The sequence below is a fragment of the Mytilus californianus genome, unplaced genomic scaffold (assembly GCF_021869535.1).
Source record: "Mytilus californianus isolate M0D057914Y unplaced genomic scaffold, xbMytCali1.0.p SCAF_12, whole genome shotgun sequence".
Classification (NCBI taxonomy): Eukaryota; Metazoa; Mollusca; class Bivalvia; order Mytilida; family Mytilidae; genus Mytilus; species Mytilus californianus.
Window position 1 is genome coordinate 46,443,394 of NW_026262604.1, and position 13,774 is coordinate 46,457,167.

Consider the following 13,774-nt stretch of genomic DNA (forward strand, 5'->3'; position numbering starts at 1 on the left):
TGATCAAAAGATGAACTTTCTTTCCGTATTAGCGTGCATTGTTGATACGGTTTAACACTATCTTATTATATGTTAAACCGTTCAGTGTTCTACAGAAACAACGCTGTATGACACTTCAAATAACATCAATTTTCCTACGTTCAATGTTCAACCAAAAATGCAGGAAATAAACAGACCATGAAATATCTTAATTGCATTAAGCAGCACGTAACAAATTACCGTTCTGATGATTACAAGTTTGCTATTTTTTTAATGTTTCGTAGTTCAAGTCAATGGCAGCGACCAATTTTTAACTTCGTTCTACAAGATGTATTGTGTTGTCAGTTTTGAATTATTTGCGTCGGTAATTCAGATTTTATTCTAATTTGTTACAGATTCCAAAAATTACATTCAAGATGAAATTGATCTTCGCTCTCCTCGTTCTCTTACCAATTGTCTTCAGTGCTCCATCCGAGAGATTTCTTTGTAAGTATACTGTTTGAAATAGCAAAATGAGTATTTATGACAATTCCAATACGTTATAATGATATCATAATATTCCGACATAATGTCAACTTACTAGTATCTAGTATGGATAATACTTGTTTTTTCGTTTTCTTACATATCCAAGATGAACTATTTTGTTTTTATTAATACTAGATACAAGTTGATTCCGCTATTTTATTTTTACTCAACTTGTCCCATTTGGTTTGCTTATATACATGTGTAAATCTTTGTAAGAAGATCATATCTAAAAGAAGTAATACATACAATTAATTGGTGATATTTTGTATCATGACAATATATTGTTTGTTTGATTTTCAAAAATTCCATTCATTTAAGGTCAAATGGATATTCATTCACCCTTATTGTACGTCTTGTTGTACTCACAAACATTTCAATTGACTTTCAATATATAAGTAGCCGTATGTTATTTTATTGCAGTGGATACATTTGGTTTGGACTCCGTTTTAAAACAGGTAGAACAGTTTGCTCATTCTGGTATGGCTCATGATACATGTGTTGCTGAATGCCAGAAATTAGGTGGATTCTTCTCATCCTTCTGTGACCCTGCTTGCACAACGTAAGTTAATTTTGCTTGGCTATACACTTTCATAATGCTATTGGTCAATGTTTTGTTTATATGTTGATCATTAATAAAGTTTACCTGCGAATGACACCTCAACTGACATCATTGCGATACAATGTTGTTTTTGGCAAACATAAACACAATTAAAACAGTATCGGTCTTGTTCTAAATTCATATTGTTCTGAACAGTGCTATCTGGTTCACTTCATGAAGTATATTACAGTTTCTCTAATTCTTCGTTAATTTATCCCTTTCTGCACCCATTGTATAAAAAAAAATTTAATCAACGTGTGGTTCGTTTGATCTCAGTTCTTCATTGGTTAAAATCCGATTATGACGTCGAATTTTCTTGCTTTCCTCTGAATTTCCTATTGTGACGGCATGAAAAAAGGCGACCATACCTGATGACGTCCCATAGAAAGAACACATCTTTTTGCAGATCATTCGAAAAGAAGGAATAAATTTGCCTGCGTATTGTTTGAAAATCATTAGATAAACAGATTCCACCACCAAATCTCGTGTACTACGATATTTATCCACTCTCGACAGTTAAATTTTAAATATTTAAAACGCTCGGCGAGCCTCGCGTTTTAAATTTGAAAATTTAACTGTCTCGAGTGGATAAATATCGTATCACACTCGATGCAGTGGTAGAATCTATATTTATACAACATGGTAATATTTTTTCGCAGTGTCGAATATAACATTACACACACCAGTAACACGACTACATTTATAAAGTAATAAACGACCTGGATCAACCCTTCGTTTGTATGAAAGATATATCGGTACCATAATATGATTATACGCTTACGCGAGGTGAGCGGAGTAAATATAAACTGTACATACGAAATTGAATATTATTATCTAATAGCAGATACAAATTGTTTAATTTGCTCTAAAAGACCAAGGTTATGTTTAAAAGATTATCAACTTTTATCATTGAAACGAGCCTTATCTCAGAAATTGGCTATGATTCTTTAAAACACAATTTTCATCGGAAATGGGAGTTTTTACTGTATCAAATACCCATTGAATATGATTATGAAAACAAAGTAGAAAGTATAAAATCTACATTCAAATTTGACGATTATGACAAACGACAAATAATGCTTAACAATACAAAGAAAAATACAGCTTTAGCATTTTTAGCTAGATAGACCTACAAAAGGATAAACTCAGATAATATTGAAATCATGTCAAATTCCATCTCATAAAGGGCAATTGGTAATGATTGCCTAGTGTTTTTTGCTTTTCCTTATTTGCATAGGATAGATATTGCTGAAAAAAATTCAACAGGTAAATAGTCAATACATTTCTTTTAAAATACCGAAAATTAAACAAATGCTTTTTTTCTATTTTCAGAGCCCTCGCCTTGGTACCAGCTGGACAATAAACGTGTATTTGTTAACACTCATAAGTTATATATGTTTTGTAAGATTTAAATAAATTTCATATTTAAACTAGGTTGGTGTGTTGATAAACATAATTATAGTGTGCTCTTTAGAATGGAAAATACAACATTGATGGTAAGGAATCATTTTCATACCTGTCAATCTCAAACGAAAAGGATAGTATATACTCCATGAAGCAATAAATTCATTGATAGGTTAAGTTTGGCTACAGTAGCAACAGTGTTTAATATATTTCATCTTTTATAGATCTGGTTATCCCTTCAGGAACACCTGAGATCACCCCAGGGTTTTGGTATTTTTTAAGTCAGTTTGTTTTCGACTTTTGATTTTGAATATCCCTTGTGTATATACTTTCTCACCTCTTTTACAGTAGTAAAAATTGTATAAATAAAATCCGGTACTTATATTAATATTTAATCAGTTTATGTTAGAAGTAAACATATATGCTTCTACATGTTTAAATTGGTTAAGAGGCAACCCAAAAACACAGAACGGTGGAGTGTGACTTGGTATCAATTTTTACTTTGTGGACAAATGCCTTTGTCACTATTATGACTTTATTACCTTTCTACTTAGTTCATATATTCTTTATCGTTGATAATTCTGATATGATTTGATTAAAATCCTTGAAAGTAGGAATCCATATAGATATCATATTATAAATCAACTGCAGGTTTACCCATCGTATAAATAATCTATTCATCCATCTCAGATAGAACTTTGCATCCTTCAGATAAGATACGATTTCTCAGTTATTTTGGTCATATCATCATTCAATAATCCTAGAAGAAAATCCAATATATATGTAAAACCTGGAATTTTGTTGGGTTAACTCAGAAGTAGAGACTACGTCAATCCAATGTCCATTTTTACAAACATAAGGTTGTACTATTATGTTGGATCCGTCAAAGGTGGTATATTACTTGCCCCTATCACTAATTTCCTTATGCAACCTAGATAATAAAATGTCGGTATGACTAAAAAATCATGTAAATTACTCTACATAACAGTAAGCACTTTATACATTACAACATTATATAAACTGTTAAGACAAGTTCAAATGAATCACAAAGATCCCGAGTACACAAGACAAGCACATATCACACAGTAATTGTACTCTACAACAAAATCAAAGTATACTGATTGTTTTCTTCAAAATGATACTTTGGGATCTTTAAATTTATTTTCGTATTTTTGTATGCCTTGTCATTGACAGTTTATTTCGACTTTTAAGTTTGAGTATACCTTTGTTATTTTCCGCCTTTCCTTTACAGCAATATTCTGTTGAACTTAAGTTTTAAACACGACAACCATATCAGTAACCGAACATGCATTTGAAAAATTGTCACAAACAATTAATTTGATTGATTTCTGGTTACATTAAAGACAGTATATGTTTTACCATTATGTGCGGCTAACATTATCTCAATAAGCATTCTTTATTTGTATTTTTGATATCCAAAGCAATCATATTGCAGCGTTTTTCTGAATCGGTCTGATGATTGAAATGGCATTTGACATTTGCGGAAATTTCTATCAAGTTTGTCACAAATATGTTCTCTCAGTTCAAAGTCGGCGTCTTTGAAGGCAATTGCAATGCTTAAACGATATTTTGATTCAAAAATCATTGGTGATGTTTGTTGATTGGAACTATACCTGATCATTCTGAGACATCTACTCCTGTAGGTCAATTACATTTGGTATTTGTGGATGCACAATATCATATTGTAAGAATAGGCCGATAAATTTTCCTGGACACAAATTGGATTGGAATGATTAGGCTGCCAAAAATCATGTCGCTTCCATTGCCTAATATATCAAATTTCTGTGGATGAAAGGCTTATTTCAGCGCCCATATACGAGGTCTCTTTTATCTCGTCTTTGCAGAAGAAAACGTGACTCGTTATTGAACCAAAGTCGAGACCCTCAATATTTGAAACCAACGAATAGGTGCACGGTCAGTTTGAGATTGTGCTTCTGCACTGTTACTGCAACTTTTATTTTATGGTCTTGAAAAATATACCTAGCGAAAAGCTGAATTGTTCTTACCGGACAAGTGCTAGCTTCAAGTAACTTTAAAGTGGATCTACCTATGTGTTTCTTATTTTGCATAGTATATAACTAGTATAAATTTAATAGATAAAAAAATCAGATCTTAACGTATCAGGAATGTGATATAGATAACACGGCAGTAGTTAAAAATATCAACCACAAAGAAAATCGCTGCACTCAACAAGAAATGAACCATTTTTAATCACGAAGGGCATTTTGAATCATTCTAAACAGCGCATAATTATTACGAAACAGAATGCTAAACCTGATCTTCATACAGGTAAAAACGACGCAATTGTCGTACTAATACAGGTAGTACAGTAACAATTCAGAACATTCAAGACAAGTCATTGAAAAGATGGAACACACGTAGAAACCAACCAAACTGATCCCAAACATTTTGAATGGATAAGCAGCTTTCGATTCGCTAATGTCGAACATTGTAATCGGCAAATCAACTACGGCGATCGCTGCATTCAACAAGACAAGGACAAAATCAACCCCGAAGAAATATGTTGCACAAAAGGCAAACAAAAGTCCACCAAACAGAATACTTAAACATTAACAATAAGCTAACCCCCGTAAAAAGAGAAGATCCGAGGTATTCCGAAGAGGATGGTAGTTGCTATTTAACTGGTTATGATCCAGATTTTCTTTAAACCAATCAATACAATTACTGCTCAGAATAAAACACATCTGCATTAATGACGAAGATATACGCACTACACACTTTTGAAATGTATAACTATGAAATTGACAGTTAACAATAAGCATAACGAAACAAGATTAGTACATGTGAACTCCACGATAACCTTGAATATTACTAAGTATAATATTTTTGTAATTTAAAAATATTGTCAAAACACACAATCTCTCCGGTTTCTTTTTTTTCAATAACGTTCTACTAATGGTCCAAACAACGATCGCAATGATCTTTCTCTATACGACGTGTTAGCTGCATGAAGAGCATTGAATACGATTTAATACGGTACTTTTGAGATTATTACACGCACAAGGCACGTAAATACCTATATTTAGCGAAGCAAGGCTTGGAGCAACCCGTCGTCTACCACAGTACCAATATATCTGTAATGTAGTAGGACCATTCGTTTACCGCAGAGGTTGGCGTGCAAAAGTATATAAAAAGCTTATCACCTTCTTAATGGGATTTGGGCGGATAAAGCAATGCTTCGAAAATGGTGAAACTCAACATTAAAACAGATACTATCCCGGAAATATATTACTGATTAATTTTTTTTTTAACCGTTGATAGCTATTTTTAATGGTGCTTGTATCCGGAATGAATTGATTTAAAAAAGTAGGAAACTATAACATGAATAGACAAAATCGAAGATTTGGGCTATAATTACACCTTATATAAGAATGCCGGATTTTGATTGGTTGTTAGCCAGTGTATTTTTCGCATATTCTAACATTTTTCCTCATTTCAAATGAATTTGCCTATTTTTTCACCACTGCCGGTGAATTTGCCTCAAATTCCTCTCTCTGCCGTGGTATTTGCCATTTTGGATATTCCTTTTTTACCCTCGCGAGCCTGTTCCCGCCAAAATTATTCGGAACCTTTCTCACTTTATCCCGACAACATGGTTAAGCGCTATTGATTTAGTAAAACAGAAAACTGTCAGAAATATACATATAAAGAGGGGAAAAAATGTCTATACAAATGAACGATTTAATGATGGAATAACAATGACGTTTACACATATAGATACCATGACGTTACAAAAAGACAGCACTAACGCATATAAGTACATGTATAATTCCCGCGGTACTACGATTTCTCTTCACATGCACAGACAGTTTCAATTAAAATCTATTCGGTGTAATTAAACAGATATATCATGTTATGGAGGGGTATTTGCGAAAAAATACTAGTCTTGGGACCAAATTTTCCTCGCCTAGCGGCTTGGGAAATTTCACCGTCCCTTGACTGGTATTTTTCGCAAATACCCCTCCATAACATGATATATCTGTTCAAAATACAATATTATAAACATTGCGCAGACAACTCTTATTGTGTACAACACAATAGTTTGCTTTAACTCAAATTATTTTATGAGGCCCCATTTGCCATTTAAATTTTACAGGTGAACACAAATGCATTTCATAAACTTCGGTCAAAAGACTGAACTAAAAACTCAGAGCTCTATAAAACGTTTATGAACTTTTTATCTTCTTTTCATAGCCCATATTCTATTCATTCCTTTTACACATTTGTAACTGGAGTTCGACATTCGAAATCCACATCAGTTGTATTATACGATAATCAAATAATCAACAGCAATTTAGTTTTAATAAAAATTTTGTAATTAATACTTGGTTTTGTAAAAGAATTGAACATTCCTAACAGATTAACGTTAGCTTCCATGTAAATCTTCAAAATTGAATCCCACAAATGTTTGATATCTGAAAATGATATAACATCGTTCGGTTTTTTCTTTTTTTTTTTTTAAATATAGTAAAGATATAGATTATTTTTGTTCGATACACTGTTCTGATTCAATCTTCAACTAGAACTCTTATAATAGCAAAACCCATCCACTAAAGGCCCTTTTTTGACTAAAAGAATTGCAACATTATGTTTATTTTGCAAAGTTCATAGAATGTAATCTACTGATCGAGATTTAAAAGGGCGAAGCTGAAATCTTAAAAAAACTAGTTTGACACACCACATTTTCAAGTGCATGTCCCAAACCAGGACCTTCGTCAGTACATGTAGTTGTGGTTTGTCATATCTTAATGTGTATCTTTTTTGGAGATTTTGGTTTTAATCAGTGTTTTTTGTTTTTGTTTTTGTTGAATACAGTCAGAATTCGGGACTTTTTGTATAAACTCATGTGTATTGCTGAAGACTGCAAGTTGCCTCCTAGATATTTTTGGTTATGGTCAGTTTTACTTATTGACATACACCACACAACTCATTTAATTAATATTCGTTTTACACACTTGCCAATACCAATGCCAAATGTTTAAGTATTGGATACATTATATCGCGAGGATTACAACACGCAGTTTTTGTTGGAGATTTTTTTTTACCAGATCAGTAGTCAGCACAATTGTAAAGGCATTCAATATCATAAAAAACCGACATTCTATGTAAATGATTTGTTCATCACATGCTAAAATATTTCGAAACACTAGGATTGTATGCCCCGAAGCATAGATGAACTTAGCAAGATTGAGTACATTTTTTTTAATTCTATTTTTTGTATTGCTTTGTTGACGTTCCCTATTATAAGCAAGGTATATTTGGTACCTTTTTACATTTTTTAGAGAATTGATGTTGGTATTTTGTTTTTAAATAATCTTAAGATAGTTTAGGTCCAAATCGGAATAGAAATAATGAAATATTTCGTACGACCATCAATTTGAACATAAACTAAGTGGTTCATAGTGACCGGAAGGACTTTACAATGACCATTATATTTATTAATCGTGATAAAGGTCGAAGATAGCTGTCCGAATTATTGCATAACCTGAAGACCAAACTGACGTACTGCTGCCTTAAACTAGTATTTAAAGAGACAGTCACCACACATTGTCGCATATTTATTCATAGATATACATATAGCAGGTAAGAAAATACTACAATTAATGAAAAATAACAAAAAGATTAATTGACGTAAATTTAGAGGCACCGTAATATAAAACATAGCAATGTTTATTTTACAGTTAAGAGCCTGATATTAAGTAAATATGCATGTCAAATGCTGATTACTTTATATTGACTGCTTTATGTATTTTGGTTATATTTGTGGTATTTGGGTGTTGTTTCATAGACGTTTGACCCCACATCTGTTTCCATTTATAGTAGAAGATGATTAAGGGATGAAGTACATTGAATTATTTGCTTTTCAATTAAGTGTGTATTTCTAATACGGTTTAACACTATGTTAGTATCGTTCAAACCTTCCAGTGTTCAACAGAGACAACGATTTGAGACACCTCGAATTAAAATCGATTATCCTAAGAGCAATTTTCAGCCAAAAAATATTGCTAGTGAAATAGACAGTTTATAAAATATATTTATAACAATCGCATAACAAACAACAACAGTTTTGACAATTAGCAGTATGGTAACGATCAAATGAAAATATTGCCGTACCAGATTTAATTTGTTGTCAGTTTTGAATCATGCACGATTTAAATTTAAATTTTTCATTGCTATTTTGCAGATTCAAGATGAAATTGATCTTTGCTCTCCTCGTCCTCTTACCAATTGTCTTCAGTGCTCCATCAGAGAGATTTCTTTGTAAGTATGCTGTTTTTAATAGTTTAAAATTGCAAAACGAGAATACTGACCATTCACAGTGCGTTATAACAATATCATAATATTCCGAAGTAATGTCGAAAATTACAAAATTAACGTGTTTAGTATTATGGATGGGATATTATTTTTATTTGTTTTGGTACATATTCGAGATATTGGTTCTGTTTTTTTTATTTTCAGCAATTTGTGCTTATATAAGCCTTTGTAAGTTTTGTCGTGTCAGAATGAAGTAACAAAAAAGGCAAATAATACAGAGTTAAATTAAATGTTCATTTTTGTATCATGACAATATATTGTTTGTTTGCTTTCGAAACTTGCAATTCATTCAAGATCATATGGAAATGGACCCTTATTTTACGTTTTGTGTTTGGTCTTAACTACTCTGTCGACTTTCAATATATAAGCTGACATATATTGTTTTTTCCAGTGGATACATTTGGTTTAGACACAGTCTTAAAACAGGTAGAACAGTTTGCTCACTCTGGTATGGCTCATGATACATGTGTTGCTGAATGCCAGAAATTAGGTGGATTCTTCTCATCCTTCTGTGACCCTGCTTGCACAACGTAAGTTTTATTGCTTCGCTATACAATATCAGACGTAATTGATTGTTTTTATTATATATATTGATCATAAATAAAGTTTACCCGCGAATGGTATCTTAACTAACATCATTGAGATCAAATGTTGTTGGCAAACATGTATACAATAATAACAGTATTTATTATATATTGTTCGGAAAAGTGTAACCTGGAACACTTCATGAGGTACATTCCAGATTATCAAATACAATATACAGACCTCCGTTTCGCGGCATCCGATATACTATTTCAAGTACCAGTCACGCGACTACATTTTAAAATTTATAACAGACTTGGATTAACCCTTCGTCAGTATTAAATATCGATATATCGGTAATATGATTTGACCATACATGCACTCTTACAACTGAATATTTTTGACTTGGTACAGAAATTCGGAAGAAAATTGTGGGTTAAAGCTGGTTTTATAGCTAGGTAAACATCCCACTTGTATATGGTTCCGTAATTATAGTGATTAAATTAGGTAAGCAACCCAAACAGACATAATAAGTTAATGTGACAATAATTGGGATTCAGCAGTCGAAACTGTATAAATATACATTACAGACATACAACACAACTGACTGATAATCTATACAAAAACATGCAATTTAAACTAACAAATACGCAAACAAAAAATGTGTAGTAAACAGTAATAACTCATTATAGATTTTTTCTGTAACAAATATCCGTTGATTATGATTAAGAAAACAAAGTAGAAAGCTTTAAGATATCAATAAAAAAACAGCTTTTGCTAGACAATCCTGAAAAACAATTAACTTAGATAGTTTTGAATATTTTTCACCTCAAATTCCACTCTATATGAGACACTAGTGATGTTTAATTGGTAATGTTTGCCTAGTGTGTTTGCCTTTGCTGATTTTGTCTTCATTGGACAGATATTGCTGCATATATTTAACAGATTGACATACCATACATTTCTTTTAAAAGTCTGAAAAAACCTCTTTTTTTCTCTTTTCAGAGCCCTCGCCCTGGTTCCAGCTGGACAATAAACGTGTATTTGCTAACAATAATAAGTTATATAGGTTTTGTAGTCTTACAATAAATTTTATAAGTAAATTAGTTTGATGTTTTGTTAAACATATTTAGATCGTGTATATTGTGCTCTACGGAATGGAAAACCACAACATTGATAGTAAGGCATTTATATTCCTACCCACCAGTCTCAAATGAATGTGGCAATGTTCCATGAATATTACATTGATAGGATAAGTTTAGTTACAGATGAAGAAGCTTTCGATATATTTCATGTTTTGAAGATATGCTCACCCTTCCTGAGTACAAGAGATTATCACAGGTTTTTGATTGGTTTCGTTCTGCTCTGTTTTATTTTCTATGTTGTGTTTTGTGTTCTGTTGTTTGTCTTTTCGTCTTTTTCACCTTTTTTGCCCTTGCATTGTTATTTTTTTTTCGACTTATGAATTTGAATATCCCTTTGGTATCTTTTGCCTCTCTTTTACAATAGTTCGAATGGTAGAAAGAAAATCAAGCAATTGTATTTAGTGCGTTTATCATGGTTATGTAGGAATACACAAATCAGATTTCGTCTACATGTTATAGGGCTTAAGAAGCACCCAAAAGAATGAGAACACTATAGTGTGACTTGGTTTCAATTTTTACCGTATAAAAAAAATGCGTTTGTCACTTCTATGACTTTATTACTGTATTACTTAGTTCTTTTTTTTCATTTTTGACAACTTTTTGGGTCTCATTTGATTAAATTCCCTGACAGTCGGTATCCATAGAGAAATCTTATCATAACTCACCTTAAGGTTTTCCTATCGTATGAATAACCGATTGATCCATCTCCGATCGAGCCTTGCTTTCTGCTGATAAGATATCTTTTCTCAGTTATTTCGGTCATATCATCAGTCTATGGTTAAAGATGTGATTCTTACCAATTATAAATGTTATAGCTGTAATAAATTGTTGTTTTAAATTAGAAGAAGAGACTGCGTCAATTCACAGTTCAACCCTATAAAACCTAAGGATGTACTATTTTGTCTGAATCTTCAAAAGTGATATATAACTGGCCACTGTCACTAATTGTCTAATGCAACCAAGATAATAAAATTTTGGTATGACTAACTAAATCCCCATAGTCTTGATAATAGTAAGCACTTTATACATTGCATAAATTGTGATGGTAAGTCCAAATTAATCACAAATATCCTGGGTACACAAGGCAAGCACATATCACACAGTAAATACTATACAACGAAATAAACGTATAATGATTGTTTTAGTTTTCTTCAAAATTCTATTTTTGGATCTTCAAATGTATTTTTTTCGTTGCTCAGTCTTTAGTTTTCTATGTTGTAATTTGTAGACTGTTGTTTGTCTGAGTTCAGTTTTTGGTTTTTGATTATTCCTTTTCATTCAGATATACCTTGTTGTTTTGAGTCTCTCCTTTACATCTATATCTAAGTGAATTAAGCTGAAAGTTTAAACATGACAATGATACCGAATACAAAACATTTATTTGAAAAACAGTCACATATAATAAATTGGGTTGATATTTATATAGATCACCCCGAGTTTTTGGTGGGGTTGTGTTTTTATGTTGTGTTTTGTGTACTGTTGTTTGTCTTTTTGTCGTTTTCTTTTTTAATCATGGTGTTGTCAGTTTATTTTCGAGTTTAAATGTCCCCTTTGTTATCTTTCGCCTTTCTATTTATACCCATGTGCGGCTGACACTGTTTTTTTCTCCTTAGTAAGGATCAAATTAAAATTATAATTCGCACTTTAGGTATTTTTTTTTGTAATTATGTTGCAGCACTTTACTTAGTTGATCTGATGATTAAGATCGGGATTAGTTTCTACCAAGTTCGTTCAATACATAGTATCTGTGTTAAAATTCGGCGACTTTGAGACCATAGCAATGCATCAATGATAGTCAAAGTTCAGAAATCAATGGTCACTCTTGGTAAATGGGACTACGTTTTATTGTCTTTAAAACACCATCCTCTGTAGGTCGACATCAGTGTACATATGTGGCTGCAAAAAATCGATTGTAACAATGGGTCAATAAATTTCATTTGTAAGACTATGCTGCCAAAATCAATGACCAAATATGTAAAATGTCTGTTGGCTCAGCGTCTTTATGCGGGGGCTAGTTTATCTTATCTTTGCAGAAGAAAACGTGACTTATTACTGAGCCAAAGTCAAGACTAGCAATATCAAATGACACTTACAAATAGGTGCATGGTCAATTTGATATTATGCTTATGCACTTTAACTGAAACTTCCATTTAATGGTCTTGAAAAATATCTTGTCGAATTGCCTACTTATTCTTACCGGGCAAGTAAATTTGAATCGGACACATGCGTATCTTTTTTTGCAGAGTAATCATAGATTTAAGACATATTCTACATGTGTAGTACAGAGAGAAAACATATCAGGTCATAACTTATCACAAATTGTTACAAAGACAGCAAAGTAATAATTAAAAAAAAAACGACCACGACGAAAATCGCTGGTCACAATAGGAAATGCACAAGTTTGAACAACGAAGGGGATGTTTGAAGCATTCTTTACTGGGGCACAATTTATAACTGAACAGTACATTAAACATGACCATCATACATGTTACAACGAAGCGATAGTCATACTCATACAGACAGCATATCTCAAATTCAAAGCATTAAAAACAAATCATTGAACAGCTTGAACACTCGTTGAATCCGGGACGATCCCAAAAATCTCGAATGGATAAGCAGCGTTTGATTTGCTAATACCATAAACAGTAATCTTCAAATCAACTAAGGACGTTACTGCATACAACAAGACAAACATACAATCAACCTTGTGCAGGAGCAAACAAAAGTCCACCATACAGAACATTCAAAACAAATATTAAGCAACAACAACAAAAAACAAGAGGAGAACCGAGGTTCTCCGAAAAGGATGACATTGAGCTGTATTTAAAAAAAAACAGTAAGAAGAAGCAAGAAACTTTAAACATTAGAATAACACTTAACAAATGTAGTGTTACCGAAGCATTTGTCTGAACTTACCTTTACGCTAAAAACAATTAATAATAAGGTCGTGGTGCATAAATTTTCACCGTACATAAAGTCTTTCAACTAAAGTGACTTCATTTTGATCAATTAATGTTATAGGAAAAATACATATTCATTTTCTCCTGAGAATCAAAACAGTTTCTTTTTTTATAATAACGATCTACATATTGTTTCGAACAAAGTTTGCAAAGATCTCCCTCTTATGTAACGTCGTTCACTTTATGAAGTGCATTGAATACAATTTGATACGATGTTTTTGAGATATAACACAACTCGCACAAGGTCAAATATCTATATGAAGTGAAGCAAGGCTTGGAGCATT

At 32.3% G+C, this 13,774-nt stretch overlaps 1 long non-coding RNA gene across 1 annotated transcript; it reads left to right on the top strand.

Moving 5' to 3' along the window:
* Positions 1-364: 364 nt before the first annotated feature.
* On the top strand, positions 365-10,492 carry LOC127721906 (uncharacterized). The gene is made up of 3 exons (XR_007991523.1): positions 365-465; positions 925-1,063; positions 10,391-10,492. It is a non-coding gene; the product is annotated as an uncharacterized LOC127721906 (long non-coding RNA).
* The last annotated feature ends 3,282 nt before the right edge of the window (positions 10,493-13,774 follow it).